We start from the raw sequence: 18354 nt of genomic DNA, 5'->3' as shown, positions 1-18354 counted from the left end.
TCCAATCCTTTGATGATCTGAAATGTCTCAATCAGATCCCCTCTCAGTCTTCTAAACTCGAGGGTACACACAAGCCCAGTCGCTCCAGTCTTTCAGTGTAAGGTAATCCCGCCAGTCCAGGAATTGACCTGGTGAACCTACGCTGCATTCCCTCAATAGCCAGAATCAAATCTGGAGAGCAGAACTGCACACAGTACTCCAGGTGTGGTCTCACCAGGGCCCTGTACAGCTGCAAAAGAACCTCTTTGCTTCTATACTCCATCCCTCTTGTTATGAAGGCCAGCATGCTATTAGCCTTCTTCACTACCTGCTGTACCTGCATGCTTACCTTCATTGAGTGGTGTACAGGAACCCCCAGATCTCTCTGTCCTGCCCCTTGACCTAAATTGATTCCATTTAGGTAGTAATCTGCCTTCCACCAAAGTGGGTAACCATTGATTTATCCACATTAAATTGCATCTGGCCACTCACCTAACTTGTCCAGGTCACCCTGTAATCTGCTAACATCCTGATGACATTTCACCCTGCCAGCCAGCTTAGTATCATCAGCAAATTTGCTAATGTTATGGCTAATAGCATCTTGTAGATGGTTAAGATATATGGTAAAAAGCTGCGGTGCCAGTAGTGATCCCTGCGGTACCCCCCTGGCCACTGCCTGCCATTGGGAAAGGGAGGCGTGGAGGAGTGCGGAAGGATGAGAGAATGCAGGCTGCAGCCTGATGAAGCAGGGGGAGGGCTTGCAGTTGGCCTGCGTGGGGATGTGGGAGACTACAGGAGCCTGGTGGGCAAGGGCTGGCTGAAAGGCAGCTGGAGGGACGGAGGGAGGGAAGCACGCACAGAGGAGGAAGAGCAAAGAGAAAAGAGAAAAAAAAACAAAGGGGATAAAGAGAAAGAGCAGCAAAGAAAATGTGGCTGGCCAGCACGCCTTGAAGTAGGGAGAAAAGGAAGGGGCCGGTGCCTACGGCCATACTAGTCTGAAAACGCCCGATCTCGTCTGATCTCGGAAGCTAAGCAGACTCAGGCCTGGTTAGTACTTGGATGGGAGACCGCCTGGGAATACCAGGTGCAGTAGGCTTTTTCCGCCAGCAGGGGCTGCTCAAGTCACCCCTCTGCACTTGTGTTGTGCCACGCAATGGAGCGGCAGGTTATTTTGCTGCTGCTGCTGCTGCTGTGCCGGCCATCAGTCGCCTGCAGGCACCAGACAGGGAGGGGAGGAGAGCGGAGCGCTGCCGAAATCAGCGAGAAAGACGGAAAGAAAGGGATTGGGGCTGCACGCTGTCTGCGGGTGGCAGTCAGGAAAGGAGGACAATAGGTGCAGGAGTTGGCCATTCTGCCTTTCGAGCCTGCACCACCATTCAATATGATCATGGCTGATCATCCTTAATCAGTATCCTGTTCCTGCCTTATCTCCGTAACCCTTGATTCCACTATCCTTGAGAGCTCTATGCAACTCTTTCTTAAATGAATCCAGAGACTGGGCCTCCACTGCCCTCTGGGGCAGAGCATTCCACACAGCCACCACTCTCTGGGTGAAGAAGTTTCTCCTCATCTCTGTCCTAAATGGTCTACCCCGTATTTTTAAGCAGTGTCCTCTGTTTCGGCACTCACCCAGCAGCGGAAACATGTTTCCTGCCGCCAGAGTGTCCAATCCTTTGATGATCTGAAATGTCTCAATCAGATCCCCTCTCAGTCTTCTAAACTCGAGGGTACACACAAGCCCAGTCGCTCCAGTCTTTCAGTGTAAGGTAATCCCGCCAGTCCAGGAATTGACCTGGTGAACCTACGCTGCATTCCCTCAATAGCCAGAATCAAATCTGGAGAGCAGAACTGCACACAGTACTCCAGGTGTGGTCTCACCAGGGCCCTGTACAGCTGCAAAAGAACCTCTTTGCTTCTATACTCCATCCCTCTTGTTATGAAGGCCAGCATGCTATTAGCCTTCTTCACTACCTGCTGTACCTGCATGCTTACCTTCATTGAGTGGTGTACAGGAACCCCCAGATCTCTCTGTCCTGCCCCTTGACCTAAATTGATTCCATTTAGGTAGTAATCTGCCTTCCACCAAAGTGGGTAACCATTGATTTATCCACATTAAATTGCATCTGGCCACTCACCTAACTTGTCCAGGTCACCCTGTAATCTGCTAACATCCTGATGACATTTCACCCTGCCAGCCAGCTTAGTATCATCAGCAAATTTGCTAATGTTATGGCTAATAGCATCTTGTAGATGGTTAAGATATATGGTAAAAAGCTGCGGTGCCAGTAGTGATCCCTGCGGTACCCCCCTGGCCACTGCCTGCCATTGGGAAAGGGAGGCGTGGAGGAGTGCGGAAGGATGAGAGAATGCAGGCTGCAGCCTGATGAAGCAGGGGGAGGGCTTGCAGTTGGCCTGCGTGGGGATGTGGGAGACTACAGGAGCCTGGTGGGCAAGGGCTGGCTGAAAGGCAGCTGGAGGGACGGAGGGAGGGAAGCACGCACAGAGGAGGAAGAGCAAAGAGAAAAGAGAAAAAAAAAACAAAGGGGATAAAGAGAAAGAGCAGCAAAGAAAATGTGGCTGGCCAGCACGCCTTGAAGTAGGGAGAAAAGGAAGGGGCCGGTGCCTACGGCCATACTAGTCTGAAAACGCCCGATCTCGTCTGATCTCGGAAGCTAAGCAGACTCAGGCCTGGTTAGTACTTGGATGGGAGACCGCCTGGGAATACCAGGTGCAGTAGGCTTTTTCCGCCAGCAGGGGCTGCTCAAGTCACCCCTCTGCACTTGTGTTGTGCCACGCAATGGAGCGGCAGGTTATTTTTGCTGCTGCTGCTGCTGCTGCTGCTGCTGCTGTGCCGGCCATCAGTCGCCTGCAGGCACCAGACAGGGAGGGGAGGAGAGCGGAGCGCTGCCGAAATCAGCGAGAAAGACGGAAAGAAAGGGATTGGGGCTGCACGCTGTCTGCGGGTGGCAGTCAGGAAAGGAGGACAATAGGTGCAGGAGTTGGCCATTCTGCCTTTCGAGCCTGCACCACCATTCAATATGATCATGGCTGATCATCCTTAATCAGTATCCTGTTCCTGCCTTATCTCCGTAACCCTTGATTCCACTATCCTTGAGAGCTCTATGCAACTCTTTCTTAAATGAATCCAGAGACTGGGCCTCCACTGCCCTCTGGGGCAGAGCATTCCACACAGCCACCACTCTCTGGGTGAAGAAGTTTCTCCTCATCTCTGTCCTAAATGGTCTACCCCGTATTTTTAAGCAGTGTCCTCTGTTTCGGCACTCACCCAGCAGCGGAAACATGTTTCCTGCCGCCAGAGTGTCCAATCCTTTGATGATCTGAAATGTCTCAATCAGATCCCCTCTCAGTCTTCTAAACTCGAGGGTACACACAAGCCCAGTCGCTCCAGTCTTTCAGTGTAAGGTAATCCCGCCAGTCCAGGAATTGACCTGGTGAACCTACGCTGCATTCCCTCAATAGCCAGAATCAAATCTGGAGAGCAGAACTGCACACAGTACTCCAGGTGTGGTCTCACCAGGGCCCTGTACAGCTGCAAAAGAACCTCTTTGCTTCTATACTCCATCCCTCTTGTTATGAAGGCCAGCATGCTATTAGCCTTCTTCACTACCTGCTGTACCTGCATGCTTACCTTCATTGAGTGGTGTACAGGAACCCCCAGATCTCTCTGTCCTGCCCCTTGACCTAAATTGATTCCATTTAGGTAGTAATCTGCCTTCCACCAAAGTGGGTAACCATTGATTTATCCACATTAAATTGCATCTGGCCACTCACCTAACTTGTCCAGGTCACCCTGTAATCTGCTAACATCCTGATGACATTTCACCCTGCCAGCCAGCTTAGTATCATCAGCAAATTTGCTAATGTTATGGCTAATAGCATCTTGTAGATGGTTAAGATATATGGTAAAAAGCTGCGGTGCCAGTAGTGATCCCTGCGGTACCCCCCTGGCCACTGCCTGCCATTGGGAAAGGGAGGCGTGGAGGAGTGCGGAAGGATGAGAGAATGCAGGCTGCAGCCTGATGAAGCAGGGGGAGGGCTTGCAGTTGGCCTGCGTGGGGATGTGGGAGACTACAGGAGCCTGGTGGGCAAGGGCTGGCTGAAAGGCAGCTGGAGGGACGGAGGGAGGGAAGCACGCACAGAGGAGGAAGAGCAAAGAGAAAAGAGAAAAAAAAAACAAAGGGGATAAAGAGAAAGAGCAGCAAAGAAAATGTGGCTGGCCAGCACGCCTTGAAGTAGGGAGAAAAGGAAGGGGCCGGTGCCTACGGCCATACTAGTCTGAAAACGCCCGATCTCGTCTGATCTCGGAAGCTAAGCAGACTCAGGCCTGGTTAGTACTTGGATGGGAGACCGCCTGGGAATACCAGGTGCAGTAGGCTTTTTCCGCCAGCAGGGGCTGCTCAAGTCACCCCTCTGCACTTGTGTTGTGCCACGCAATGGAGCGGCAGGTTATTTTTGCTGCTGCTGCTGCTGCTGTGCCGGCCATCAGTCGCCTGCAGGCACCAGACAGGGAGGGGAGGAGAGCGGAGCGCTGCCGAAATCAGCGAGAAAGACGGAAAGAAAGGGATTGGGGCTGCACGCTGTCTGCGGGTGGCAGTCAGGAAAGGAGGACAATAGGTGCAGGAGTTGGCCATTCTGCCTTTCGAGCCTGCACCACCATTCAATATGATCATGGCTGATCATCCTTAATCAGTATCCTGTTCCTGCCTTATCTCCGTAACCCTTGATTCCACTATCCTTGAGAGCTCTATGCAACTCTTTCTTAAATGAATCCAGAGACTGGGCCTCCACTGCCCTCTGGGGCAGAGCATTCCACACAGCCACCACTCTCTGGGTGAAGAAGTTTCTCCTCATCTCTGTCCTAAATGGTCTACCCCGTATTTTTAAGCAGTGTCCTCTGTTTCGGCACTCACCCAGCAGCGGAAACATGTTTCCTGCCGCCAGAGTGTCCAATCCTTTGATGATCTGAAATGTCTCAATCAGATCCCCTCTCAGTCTTCTAAACTCGAGGGTACACACAAGCCCAGTCGCTCCAGTCTTTCAGTGTAAGGTAATCCCGCCAGTCCAGGAATTGACCTGGTGAACCTACGCTGCATTCCCTCAATAGCCAGAATCAAATCTGGAGAGCAGAACTGCACACAGTACTCCAGGTGTGGTCTCACCAGGGCCCTGTACAGCTGCAAAAGAACCTCTTTGCTTCTATACTCCATCCCTCTTGTTATGAAGGCCAGCATGCTATTAGCCTTCTTCACTACCTGCTGTACCTGCATGCTTACCTTCATTGAGTGGTGTACAGGAACCCCCAGATCTCTCTGTCCTGCCCCTTGACCTAAATTGATTCCATTTAGGTAGTAATCTGCCTTCCACCAAAGTGGGTAACCATTGATTTATCCACATTAAATTGCATCTGGGTCCAGGTCACCCTCACCTAACTTGTCCATCACCCTGTAATCTGCCTAACATCCTGATGACATTTGCACCCTGCCAGCCAGCTTAGTATCATCAGCAAATTTGCTAATGTTATGGCTAATAGCATCTTGTAGATGGTTAAGATATATGGTAAAAAGCTGCGGTGCCAGTAGTGATCCCTGCGGTACCCCCCTGGCCACTGCCTGCCATTGGGAAAGGGAGGCGTGGAGGAGTGCGGAAGGATGAGAGAATGCAGGCTGCAGCCTGATGAAGCAGGGGGAGGGCTTGCAGTTGGCCTGCGTGGGGATGTGGGAGACTACAGGAGCCTGGTGGGCAAGGGCTGGCTGAAAGGCAGCTGGAGGGACGGAGGGAGGGAAGCACGCACAGAGGAGGAAGAGCAAAGAGAAAAGAGAAAAAAAAAACAAAGGGGATAAAGAGAAAGAGCAGCAAAGAAAATGTGGCTGGCCAGCACGCCTTGAAGTAGGGAGAAAAGGAAGGGGCCGGTGCCTACGGCCATACTAGTCTGAAAACGCCCGATCTCGTCTGATCTCGGAAGCTAAGCAGACTCAGGCCTGGTTAGTACTTGGATGGGAGACCGCCTGGGAATACCAGGTGCAGTAGGCTTTTTCCGCCAGCAGGGGCTGCTCAAGTCACCCCTCTGCACTTGTGTTGTGCCACGCAATGGAGCGGCAGGTTATTTTTGCTGCTGCTGCTGCTGCTGCTGCTGTGCCGGCCATCAGTCGCCTGCAGGCACCAGACAGGGAGGGGAGGAGAGCGGAGCGCTGCCGAAATCAGCGAGAAAGACGGAAAGAAAGGGATTGGGGCTGCACGCTGTCTGCGGGTGGCAGTCAGGAAAGGAGGACAATAGGTGCAGGAGTTGGCCATTCTGCCTTTCGAGCCTGCACCACCATTCAATATGATCATGGCTGATCATCCTTAATCAGTATCCTGTTCCTGCCTTATCTCCGTAACCCTTGATTCCACTATCCTTGAGAGCTCTATGCAACTCTTTCTTAAATGAATCCAGAGACTGGGCCTCCACTGCCCTCTGGGGCAGAGCATTCCACACAGCCACCACTCTCTGGGTGAAGAAGTTTCTCCTCATCTCTGTCCTAAATGGTCTACCCCGTATTTTTAAGCAGTGTCCTCTGTTTCGGCACTCACCCAGCAGCGGAAACATGTTTCCTGCCGCCAGAGTGTCCAATCCTTTGATGATCTGAAATGTCTCAATCAGATCCCCTCTCAGTCTTCTAAACTCGAGGGTACACACAAGCCCAGTCGCTCCAGTCTTTCAGTGTAAGGTAATCCCGCCAGTCCAGGAATTGACCTGGTGAACCTACGCTGCATTCCCTCAATAGCCAGAATCAAATCTGGAGAGCAGAACTGCACACAGTACTCCAGGTGTGGTCTCACCAGGGCCCTGTACAGCTGCAAAAGAACCTCTTTGCTTCTATACTCCATCCCTCTTGTTATGAAGGCCAGCATGCTATTAGCCTTCTTCACTACCTGCTGTACCTGCATGCTTACCTTCATTGAGTGGTGTACAGGAACCCCCAGATCTCTCTGTCCTGCCCCTTGACCTAAATTGATTCCATTTAGGTAGTAATCTGCCTTCCACCAAAGTGGGTAACCATTGATTTATCCACATTAAATTGCATCTGGCCACTCACCTAACTTGTCCAGGTCACCCTGTAATCTGCTAACATCCTGATGACATTTCACCCTGCCAGCCAGCTTAGTATCATCAGCAAATTTGCTAATGTTATGGCTAATAGCATCTTGTAGATGGTTAAGATATATGGTAAAAAGCTGCGGTGCCAGTAGTGATCCCTGCGGTACCCCCCTGGCCACTGCCTGCCATTGGGAAAGGGAGGCGTGGAGGAGTGCGGAAGGATGAGAGAATGCAGGCTGCAGCCTGATGAAGCAGGGGGAGGGCTTGCAGTTGGCCTGCGTGGGGATGTGGGAGACTACAGGAGCCTGGTGGGCAAGGGCTGGCTGAAAGGCAGCTGGAGGGACGGAGGGAGGGAAGCACGCACAGAGGAGGAAGAGCAAAGAGAAAAGAGAAAAAAAAAACAAAGGGGATAAAGAGAAAGAGCAGCAAAGAAAATGTGGCTGGCCAGCACGCCTTGAAGTAGGGAGAAAAGGAAGGGGCCGGTGCCTACGGCCATACTAGTCTGAAAACGCCCGATCTCGTCTGATCTCGGAAGCTAAGCAGACTCAGGCCTGGTTAGTACTTGGATGGGAGACCGCCTGGGAATACCAGGTGCAGTAGGCTTTTTCCGCCAGCAGGGGCTGCTCAAGTCACCCCTCTGCACTTGTGTTGTGCCACGCAATGGAGCGGCAGGTTTTTTTGCTGCTGCTGCTGCTGCTGCTGTGCCGGCCATCAGTCGCCTGCAGGCACCAGACAGGGAGGGGAGGAGAGCGGAGCGCTGCCGAAATCAGCGAGAAAGACGGAAAGAAAGGGATTGGGGCTGCACGCTGTCTGCGGGTGGCAGTCAGGAAAGGAGGACAATAGGTGCAGGAGTTGGCCATTCTGCCTTTCGAGCCTGCACCACCATTCAATATGATCATGGCTGATCATCCTTAATCAGTATCCTGTTCCTGCCTTATCTCCGTAACCCTTGATTCCACTATCCTTGAGAGCTCTATGCAACTCTTTCTTAAATGAATCCAGAGACTGGGCCTCCACTGCCCTCTGGGGCAGAGCATTCCACACAGCCACCACTCTCTGGGTGAAGAAGTTTCTCCTCATCTCTGTCCTAAATGGTCTACCCCGTATTTTTAAGCAGTGTCCTCTGTTTCGGCACTCACCCAGCAGCGGAAACATGTTTCCTGCCGCCAGAGTGTCCAATCCTTTGATGATCTGAAATGTCTCAATCAGATCCCCTCTCAGTCTTCTAAACTCGAGGGTACACACAAGCCCAGTCGCTCCAGTCTTTCAGTGTAAGGTAATCCCGCCAGTCCAGGAATTGACCTGGTGAACCTACGCTGCATTCCCTCAATAGCCAGAATCAAATCTGGAGAGCAGAACTGCACACAGTACTCCAGGTGTGGTCTCACCAGGGCCCTGTACAGCTGCAAAAGAACCTCTTTGCTTCTATACTCCATCCCTCTTGTTATGAAGGCCAGCATGCTATTAGCCTTCTTCACTACCTGCTGTACCTGCATGCTTACCTTCATTGAGTGGTGTACAGGAACCCCCAGATCTCTCTGTCCTGCCCCTTGACCTAAATTGATTCCATTTAGGTAGTAATCTGCCTTCCACCAAAGTGGGTAACCATTGATTTATCCACATTAAATTGCATCTGGCCACTCACCTAACTTGTCCAGGTCACCCTGTAATCTGCTAACATCCTGATGACATTTCACCCTGCCAGCCAGCTTAGTATCATCAGCAAATTTGCTAATGTTATGGCTAATAGCATCTTGTAGATGGTTAAGATATATGGTAAAAAGCTGCGGTGCCAGTAGTGATCCCTGCGGTACCCCCCTGGCCACTGCCTGCCATTGGGAAAGGGAGGCGTGGAGGAGTGCGGAAGGATGAGAGAATGCAGGCTGCAGCCTGATGAAGCAGGGGGAGGGCTTGCAGTTGGCCTGCGTGGGGATGTGGGAGACTACAGGAGCCTGGTGGGCAAGGGCTGGCTGAAAGGCAGCTGGAGGGACGGAGGGAGGGAAGCACGCACAGAGGAGGAAGAGCAAAGAGAAAAGAGAAAAAAAAAACAAAGGGGATAAAGAGAAAGAGCAGCAAAGAAAATGTGGCTGGCCAGCACGCCTTGAAGTAGGGAGAAAAGGAAGGGGCCGGTGCCTACGGCCATACTAGTCTGAAAACGCCCGATCTCGTCTGATCTCGGAAGCTAAGCAGACTCAGGCCTGGTTAGTACTTGGATGGGAGACCGCCTGGGAATACCAGGTGCAGTAGGCTTTTTCCGCCAGCAGGGGCTGCTCAAGTCACCCCTCTGCACTTGTGTTGTGCCACGCAATGGAGCGGCAGGTTATTTTTTGCTGCTGCTGCTGCTGCTGCTGCTGCTGTGCCGGCCATCAGTCGCCTGCAGGCACCAGACAGGGAGGGGAGGAGAGCGGAGCGCTGCCGAAATCAGCGAGAAAGACGGAAAGAAAGGGATTGGGGCTGCACGCTGTCTGCGGGTGGCAGTCAGGAAAGGAGGACAATAGGTGCAGGAGTTGGCCATTCTGCCTTTCGAGCCTGCACCACCATTCAATATGATCATGGCTGATCATCCTTAATCAGTATCCTGTTCCTGCCTTATCTCCGTAACCCTTGATTCCACTATCCTTGAGAGCTCTATGCAACTCTTTCTTAAATGAATCCAGAGACTGGGCCTCCACTGCCCTCTGGGGCAGAGCATTCCACACAGCCACCACTCTCTGGGTGAAGAAGTTTCTCCTCATCTCTGTCCTAAATGGTCTACCCCGTATTTTTAAGCAGTGTCCTCTGTTTCGGCACTCACCCAGCAGCGGAAACATGTTTCCTGCCGCCAGAGTGTCCAATCCTTTGATGATCTGAAATGTCTCAATCAGATCCCCTCTCAGTCTTCTAAACTCGAGGGTACACACAAGCCCAGTCGCTCCAGTCTTTCAGTGTAAGGTAATCCCGCCAGTCCAGGAATTGACCTGGTGAACCTACGCTGCATTCCCTCAATAGCCAGAATCAAATCTGGAGAGCAGAACTGCACACAGTACTCCAGGTGTGGTCTCACCAGGGCCCTGTACAGCTGCAAAAGAACCTCTTTGCTTCTATACTCCATCCCTCTTGTTATGAAGGCCAGCATGCTATTAGCCTTCTTCACTACCTGCTGTACCTGCATGCTTACCTTCATTGAGTGGTGTACAGGAACCCCCAGATCTCTCTGTCCTGCCCCTTGACCTAAATTGATTCCATTTAGGTAGTAATCTGCCTTCCACCAAAGTGGGTAACCATTGATTTATCCACATTAAATTGCATCTGGCCACTCACCTAACTTGTCCAGGTCACCCTGTAATCTGCTAACATCCTGATGACATTTCACCCTGCCAGCCAGCTTAGTATCATCAGCAAATTTGCTAATGTTATGGCTAATAGCATCTTGTAGATGGTTAAGATATATGGTAAAAAGCTGCGGTGCCAGTAGTGATCCCTGCGGTACCCCCCTGGCCACTGCCTGCCATTGGGAAAGGGAGGCGTGGAGGAGTGCGGAAGGATGAGAGAATGCAGGCTGCAGCCTTATGAAGCAGGGGGAGGGCTTGCAGTTGGCCTGCGTGGGGATGTGGGAGACTACAGGAGCCTGGTGGGCAAGGGCTGGCTGAAAGGCAGCTGGAGGGACGGAGGGAGGGAAGCACGCACAGAGGAGGAAGAGCAAAGAGAAAAGAGAAAAAAAAAACAAAGGGGATAAAGAGAAAGAGCAGCAAAGAAAATGTGGCTGGCCAGCACGCCTTGAAGTAGGGAGAAAAGGAAGGGGCCGGTGCCTACGGCCATACTAGTCTGAAAACGCCCGATCTCGTCTGATCTCGGAAGCTAAGCAGACTCAGGCCTGGTTAGTACTTGGATGGGAGACCGCCTGGGAATACCAGGTGCAGTAGGCTTTTTCCGCCAGCAGGGGCTGCTCAAGTCACCCCTCTGCACTTGTGTTGTGCCACGCAATGGAGCGGCAGGTTATTTTTGCTGCTGCTGCTGCTGCTGCTGCTGCCGGCCATCAGTCGCCTGCAGGCACCAGACAGGGAGGGGAGGAGAGCGGAGCGCTGCCGAAATCAGCGAGAAAGACGGAAAGAAAGGGATTGGGGCTGCACGCTGTCTGCGGGTGGCAGTCAGGAAAGGAGGACAATAGGTGCAGGAGTTGGCCATTCTGCCTTTCGAGCCTGCACCACCATTCAATATGATCATGGCTGATCATCCTTAATCAGTATCCTGTTCCTGCCTTATCTCCGTAACCCTTGATTCCACTATCCTTGAGAGCTCTATGCAACTCTTTCTTAAATGAATCCAGAGACTGGGCCTCCACTGCCCTCTGGGGCAGAGCATTCCACACAGCCACCACTCTCTGGGTGAAGAAGTTTCTCCTCATCTCTGTCCTAAATGGTCTACCCCGTATTTTTAAGCAGTGTCCTCTGTTTCGGCACTCACCCAGCAGCGGAAACATGTTTCCTGCCGCCAGAGTGTCCAATCCTTTGATGATCTGAAATGTCTCAATCAGATCCCCTCTCAGTCTTCTAAACTCGAGGGTACACACAAGCCCAGTCGCTCCAGTCTTTCAGTGTAAGGTAATCCCGCCAGTCCAGGAATTGACCTGGTGAACCTACGCTGCATTCCCTCAATAGCCAGAATCAAATCTGGAGAGCAGAACTGCACACAGTACTCCAGGTGTGGTCTCACCAGGGCCCTGTACAGCTGCAAAAGAACCTCTTTGCTTCTATACTCCATCCCTCTTGTTATGAAGGCCAGCATGCTATTAGCCTTCTTCACTACCTGCTGTACCTGCATGCTTACCTTCATTGAGTGGTGTACAGGAACCCCCAGATCTCTCTGTCCTGCCCCTTGACCTAAATTGATTCCATTTAGGTAGTAATCTGCCTTCCACCAAAGTGGGTAACCATTGATTTATCCACATTAAATTGCATCTGGCCACTCACCTAACTTGTCCAGGTCACCCTGTAATCTGCTAACATCCTGATGACATTTCACCCTGCCAGCCAGCTTAGTATCATCAGCAAATTTGCTAATGTTATGGCTAATAGCATCTTGTAGATGGTTAAGATATATGGTAAAAAGCTGCGGTGCCAGTAGTGATCCCTGCGGTACCCCCCTGGCCACTGCCTGCCATTGGGAAAGGGAGGCGTGGAGGAGTGCGGAAGGATGAGAGAATGCAGGCTGCAGCCTGATGAAGCAGGGGGAGGGCTTGCAGTTGGCCTGCGTGGGGATGTGGGAGACTACAGGAGCCTGGTGGGCAAGGGCTGGCTGAAAGGCAGCTGGAGGGACGGAGGGAGGGAAGCACGCACAGAGGAGGAAGAGCAAAGAGAAAAGAGAAAAAAAAAACAAAGGGGATAAAGAGAAAGAGCAGCAAAGAAAATGTGGCTGGCCAGCACGCCTTGAAGTAGGGAGAAAAGGAAGGGGCCGGTGCCTACGGCCATACTAGTCTGAAAACGCCCGATCTCGTCTGATCTCGGAAGCTAAGCAGACTCAGGCCTGGTTAGTACTTGGATGGGAGACCGCCTGGGAATACCAGGTGCAGTAGGCTTTTTCCGCCAGCAGGGGCTGCTCAAGTCACCCCTCTGCACTTGTGTTGTGCCACGCAATGGAGCGGCAGGTTATTTTTGCTGCTGCTGCTGCTGCTGCTGTGCCGGCCATCAGTCGCCTGCAGGCACCAGACAGGGAGGGGAGGAGAGCGGAGCGCTGCCGAAATCAGCGAGAAAGACGGAAAGAAAGGGATTGGGGCTGCACGCTGTCTGCGGGTGGCAGTCAGGAAAGGAGGACAATAGGTGCAGGAGTTGGCCATTCTGCCTTTCGAGCCTGCACCACCATTCAATATGATCATGGCTGATCATCCTTAATCAGTATCCTGTTCCTGCCTTATCTCCGTAACCCTTGATTCCACTATCCTTGAGAGCTCTATGCAACTCTTTCTTAAATGAATCCAGAGACTGGGCCTCCACTGCCCTCTGGGGCAGAGCATTCCACACAGCCACCACTCTCTGGGTGAAGAAGTTTCTCCTCATCTCTGTCCTAAATGGTCTACCCCGTATTTTTAAGCAGTGTCCTCTGTTTCGGCACTCACCCAGCAGCGGAAACATGTTTCCTGCCGCCAGAGTGTCCAATCCTTTGATGATCTGAAATGTCTCAATCAGATCCCCTCTCAGTCTTCTAAACTCGAGGGTACACACAAGCCCAGTCGCTCCAGTCTTTCAGTGTAAGGTAATCCCGCCAGTCCAGGAATTGACCTGGTGAACCTACGCTGCATTCCCTCAATAGCCAGAATCAAATCTGGAGAGCAGAACTGCACACAGTACTCCAGGTGTGGTCTCACCAGGGCCCTGTACAGCTGCAAAAGAACCTCTTTGCTTCTATACTCCATCCCTCTTGTTATGAAGGCCAGCATGCTATTAGCCTTCTTCACTACCTGCTGTACCTGCATGCTTACCTTCATTGAGTGGTGTACAGGAACCCCCAGATCTCTCTGTCCTGCCCCTTGACCTAAATTGATTCCATTTAGGTAGTAATCTGCCTTCCACCAAAGTGGGTAACCATTGATTTATCCACATTAAATTGCATCTGGCCACTCACCTAACTTGTCCAGGTCACCCTGTAATCTGCTAACATCCTGATGACATTTCACCCTGCCAGCCAGCTTAGTATCATCAGCAAATTTGCTAATGTTATGGCTAATAGCATCTTGTAGATGGTTAAGATATATGGTAAAAAGCTGCGGTGCCAGTAGTGATCCCTGCGGTACCCCCCTGGCCACTGCCTGCCATTGGGAAAGGGAGGCGTGGAGGAGTGCGGAAGGATGAGAGAATGCAGGCTGCAGCCTGATGAAGCAGGGGGAGGGCTTGCAGTTGGCCTGCGTGGGGATGTGGGAGACTACAGGAGCCTGGTGGGCAAGGGCTGGCTGAAAGGCAGCTGGAGGGACGGAGGGAGGGAAGCACGCACAGAGGAGGAAGAGCAAAGAGAAAAGAGAAAAAAAAAACAAAGGGGATAAAGAGAAAGAGCAGCAAAGAAAATGTGGCTGGCCAGCACGCCTTGAAGTAGGGAGAAAAGGAAGGGGCCGGTGCCTACGGCCATACTAGTCTGAAAACGCCCGATCTCGTCTGATCTCGGAAGCTAAGCAGACTCAGGCCTGGTTAGTACTTGGATGGGAGACCGCCTGGGAATACCAGGTGCAGTAGGCTTTTTCCGCCAGCAGGGGCTGCTCAAGTCACCCCTCTGCACTTGTGTTGTGCCACGCAATGGAGCGGCAGGTTATTTTTTGCTGCTGCTGCTGCTGCTGCTGCTGCTGTGCCGGCCATCAGTCGCCTGCAGGCACCAGACAGGGAGGGGAGGAGAGCGGAGCGCTGCCGAAATCAGCGAGAAAGACGGAAAGAAAGGGATTGGGGCTGCACGCTGTCTGCGGGTGGCAGTCAGGAAAGGAGGACAATAGGTGCAGGAGTTGGCCATTCTGCCTTTCGAGCCTGCACCACCATTCAATATGATCATGGCTGATCATCCTTAATCAGTATCCTGTTCCTGCCTTATCTCCGTAACCCTTGATTCCACTATCCTTGAGAGCTCTATGCAACTCTTTCTTAAATGAATCCAGAGACTGGGCCTCCACTGCCCTCTGGGGCAGAGCATTCCACACAGCCACCACTCTCTGGGTGAAGAAGTTTCTCCTCATCTCTGTCCTAAATGGTCTACCCCGTATTTTTAAGCAGTGTCCTCTGTTTCGGCACTCACCCAGCAGCGGAAACATGTTTCCTGCCGCCAGAGTGTCCAATCCTTTGATGATCTGAAATGTCTCAATCAGATCCCCTCTCAGTCTTCTAAACTCGAGGGTACACACAAGCCCAGTCGCTCCAGTCTTTCAGTGTAAGGTAATCCCGCCAGTCCAGGAATTGACCTGGTGAACCTACGCTGCATTCCCTCAATAGCCAGAATCAAATCTGGAGAGCAGAACTGCACACAGTACTCCAGGTGTGGTCTCACCAGGGCCCTGTACAGCTGCAAAAGAACCTCTTTGCTTCTATACTCCATCCCTCTTGTTATGAAGGCCAGCATGCTATTAGCCTTCTTCACTACCTGCTGTACCTGCATGCTTACCTTCATTGAGTGGTGTACAGGAACCCCCAGATCTCTCTGTCCTGCCCCTTGACCTAAATTGATTCCATTTAGGTAGTAATCTGCCTTCCACCAAAGTGGGTAACCATTGATTTATCCACATTAAATTGCATCTGGCCACTCACCTAACTTGTCCAGGTCACCCTGTAATCTGCTAACATCCTGATGACATTTCACCCTGCCAGCCAGCTTAGTATCATCAGCAAATTTGCTAATGTTATGGCTAATAGCATCTTGTAGATGGTTAAGATATATGGTAAAAAGCTGCGGTGCCAGTAGTGATCCCTGCGGTACCCCCCTGGCCACTGCCTGCCATTGGGAAAGGGAGGCGTGGAGGAGTGCGGAAGGATGAGAGAATGCAGGCTGCAGCCTGATGAAGCAGGGGGAGGGCTTGCAGTTGGCCTGCGTGGGGATGTGGGAGACTACAGGAGCCTGGTGGGCAAGGGCTGGCTGAAAGGCAGCTGGAGGGACGGAGGGAGGGAAGCACGCACAGAGGAGGAAGAGCAAAGAGAAAAGAGAAAAAAAAAACAAAGGGGATAAAGAGAAAGAGCAGCAAAGAAAATGTGGCTGGCCAGCACGCCTTGAAGTAGGGAGAAAAGGAAGGGGCCGGTGCCTACGGCCATACTAGTCTGAAAACGCCCGATCTCGTCTGATCTCGGAAGCTAAGCAGACTCAGGCCTGGTTAGTACTTGGATGGGAGACCGCCTGGGAATACCAGGTGCAGTAGGCTTTTTCCGCCAGCAGGGGCTGCTCAAGTCACCCCTCTGCACTTGTGTTGTGCCACGCAATGGAGCGGCAGGTTATTTTTGCTGCTGCTGCTGCTGCTGCTGTGCCGGCCATCAGTCGCCTGCAGGCACCAGACAGGGAGGGGAGGAGAGCGGAGCGCTGCCGAAATCAGCGAGAAAGACGGAAAGAAAGGGATTGGGGCTGCACGCTGTCTGCGGGTGGCAGTCAGGAAAGGAGGACAATAGGTGCAGGAGTTGGCCATTCTGCCTTTCGAGCCTGCACCACCATTCAATATGATCATGGCTGATCATCCTTAATCAGTATCCTGTTCCTGCCTTATCTCCGTAACCCTTGATTCCACTATCCTTGAGAGCTCTATGCAACTCTTTCTTAAATGAATCCAGAGACTGGGCCTCCACTGCCCTCTGGGGCAGAGCATTCCACACAGCCACCACTCTCTGGGTGAAGAAGTTTCTCCTCATCTCTGTCCTAAATGGTCTACCCCGTATTTTTAAGCAGTGTCCTCTGTTTCGGCACTCACCCAGCAGCGGAAACATGTTTCCTGCCGCCAGAGTGTCCAATCCTTTGATGATCTGAAATGTCTCAATCAGATCCCCTCTCAGTCTTCTAAACTCGAGGGTACACACAAGCCCAGTCGCTCCAGTCTTTCAGTGTAAGGTAATCCCGCCAGTCCAGGAATTGACCTGGTGAACCTACGCTGCATTCCCTCAATAGCCAGAATCAAATCTGGAGAGCAGAACTGCACACAGTACTCCAGGTGTGGTCTCACCAGGGCCCTGTACAGCTGCAAAAGAACCTCTTTGCTTCTATACTCCATCCCTCTTGTTATGAAGGCCAGCATGCTATTAGCCTTCTTCACTACCTGCTGTACCTGCATGCTTACCTTCATTGAGTGGTGTACAGGAACCCCCAGATCTCTCTGTCCTGCCCCTTGACCTAAATTGATTCCATTTAGGTAGTAATCTGCCTTCCACCAAAGTGGGTAACCATTGATTTATCCACATTAAATTGCATCTGGCCACTCACCTAACTTGTCCAGGTCACCCTGTAATCTGCTAACATCCTGATGACATTTCACCCTGCCAGCCAGCTTAGTATCATCAGCAAATTTGCTAATGTTATGGCTAATAGCATCTTGTAGATGGTTAAGATATATGGTAAAAAGCTGCGGTGCCAGTAGTGATCCCTGCGGTACCCCCCTGGCCACTGCCTGCCATTGGGAAAGGGAGGCGTGGAGGAGTGCGGAAGGATGAGAGAATGCAGGCTGCAGCCTGATGAAGCAGGGGGAGGGCTTGCAGTTGGCCTGCGTGGGGATGTGGGAGACTACAGGAGCCTGGTGGGCAAGGGCTGGCTGAAAGGCAGCTGGAGGGACGGAGGGAGGGAAGCACGCACAGAGGAGGAAGAGCAAAGAGAAAAGAGAAAAAAAAAACAAAGGGGATAAAGAGAAAGAGCAGCAAAGAAAATGTGGCTGGCCAGCACGCCTTGAAGTAGGGAGAAAAGGAAGGGGCCGGTGCCTACGGCCATACTAGTCTGAAAACGCCCGATCTCGTCTGATCTCGGAAGCTAAGCAGACTCAGGCCTGGTTAGTACTTGGATGGGAGACCGCCTGGGAATACCAGGTGCAGTAGGCTTTTTCCGCCAGCAGGGGCTGCTCAAGTCACCCCTCTGCACTTGTGTTGTGCCACGCAATGGAGCGGCAGGTTATTTTTGCTGCTGCTGCTGCTGCTGCTGCTGTGCCGGCCATCAGTCGCCTGCAGGCACCAGACAGGGAGGGGAGGAGAGCGGAGCGCTGCCGAAATCAGCGAGAAAGACGGAAAGAAAGGGATTGGGGCTGCACGCTGTCTGCGGGTGGCAGTCAGGAAAGGAGGACAATAGGTGCAGGAGTTGGCCATTCTGCCTTTCGAGCCTGCACCACCATTCAATATGATCATGGCTGATCATCCTTAATCAGTATCCTGTTCCTGCCTTATCTCCGTAACCCTTGATTCCACTATCCTTGAGAGCTCTATGCAACTCTTTCTTAAATGAATCCAGAGACTGGGCCTCCACTGCCCTCTGGGGCAGAGCATTCCACACAGCCACCACTCTCTGGGTGAAGAAGTTTCTCCTCATCTCTGTCCTAAATGGTCTACCCCGTATTTTTAAGCAGTGTCCTCTGTTTCGGCACTCACCCAGCAGCGGAAACATGTTTCCTGCCGCCAGAGTGTCCAATCCTTTGATGATCTGAAATGTCTCAATCAGATCCCCTCTCAGTCTTCTAAACTCGAGGGTACACACAAGCCCAGTCGCTCCAGTCTTTCAGTGTAAGGTAATCCCGCCAGTCCAGGAATTGACCTGGTGAACCTACGCTGCATTCCCTCAATAGCCAGAATCAAATCTGGAGAGCAGAACTGCACACAGTA

At 52.0% G+C, this 18354-nt stretch overlaps 11 non-coding genes across 11 annotated transcripts; all 11 read left to right on the top strand.

The window, feature by feature from the left end:
* Positions 1-956: 956 nt before the first annotated feature.
* On the top strand, positions 957-1075 carry LOC132812855 (5S ribosomal RNA). The gene has a single exon (XR_009643812.1). It is a non-coding gene; the product is annotated as a 5S ribosomal RNA (ribosomal RNA).
* A 1525-nt stretch (positions 1076-2600) lies between these two features.
* Positions 2601-2719, top strand: LOC132812853 (5S ribosomal RNA). Its single transcript, XR_009643810.1, has one exon. It is a non-coding gene; the product is annotated as a 5S ribosomal RNA (ribosomal RNA).
* Positions 2720-4257: 1538 nt separating this feature from the next.
* LOC132812852 (5S ribosomal RNA) lies at positions 4258-4376 on the top strand. The gene has a single exon (XR_009643809.1). It is a non-coding gene; the product is annotated as a 5S ribosomal RNA (ribosomal RNA).
* A 1535-nt stretch (positions 4377-5911) lies between these two features.
* On the top strand, positions 5912-6030 carry LOC132812851 (5S ribosomal RNA). Its single transcript, XR_009643808.1, has one exon. It is a non-coding gene; the product is annotated as a 5S ribosomal RNA (ribosomal RNA).
* A 1532-nt stretch (positions 6031-7562) lies between these two features.
* On the top strand, positions 7563-7681 carry LOC132812850 (5S ribosomal RNA). The gene has a single exon (XR_009643807.1). It is a non-coding gene; the product is annotated as a 5S ribosomal RNA (ribosomal RNA).
* Positions 7682-9209: 1528 nt separating this feature from the next.
* LOC132812849 (5S ribosomal RNA) lies at positions 9210-9328 on the top strand. Its single transcript, XR_009643806.1, has one exon. It is a non-coding gene; the product is annotated as a 5S ribosomal RNA (ribosomal RNA).
* A 1536-nt stretch (positions 9329-10864) lies between these two features.
* On the top strand, positions 10865-10983 carry LOC132812848 (5S ribosomal RNA). The gene has a single exon (XR_009643805.1). It is a non-coding gene; the product is annotated as a 5S ribosomal RNA (ribosomal RNA).
* Positions 10984-12513: 1530 nt separating this feature from the next.
* LOC132812847 (5S ribosomal RNA) lies at positions 12514-12632 on the top strand. The gene has a single exon (XR_009643804.1). It is a non-coding gene; the product is annotated as a 5S ribosomal RNA (ribosomal RNA).
* A 1529-nt stretch (positions 12633-14161) lies between these two features.
* LOC132812846 (5S ribosomal RNA) lies at positions 14162-14280 on the top strand. Its single transcript, XR_009643803.1, has one exon. It is a non-coding gene; the product is annotated as a 5S ribosomal RNA (ribosomal RNA).
* A 1536-nt stretch (positions 14281-15816) lies between these two features.
* On the top strand, positions 15817-15935 carry LOC132812845 (5S ribosomal RNA). The gene has a single exon (XR_009643802.1). It is a non-coding gene; the product is annotated as a 5S ribosomal RNA (ribosomal RNA).
* Positions 15936-17464: 1529 nt separating this feature from the next.
* On the top strand, positions 17465-17583 carry LOC132812844 (5S ribosomal RNA). The gene has a single exon (XR_009643801.1). It is a non-coding gene; the product is annotated as a 5S ribosomal RNA (ribosomal RNA).
* The last annotated feature ends 771 nt before the right edge of the window (positions 17584-18354 follow it).

This window comes from Hemiscyllium ocellatum, unplaced genomic scaffold, assembly GCF_020745735.1.
Source record: "Hemiscyllium ocellatum isolate sHemOce1 unplaced genomic scaffold, sHemOce1.pat.X.cur. scaffold_3059_pat_ctg1, whole genome shotgun sequence".
Taxonomy (NCBI): Eukaryota; Metazoa; Chordata; class Chondrichthyes; order Orectolobiformes; family Hemiscylliidae; genus Hemiscyllium; species Hemiscyllium ocellatum.
Note: the sequence above shows the minus strand (reverse complement) of the source record. Positions and strands in the feature narration are given on the sequence as shown.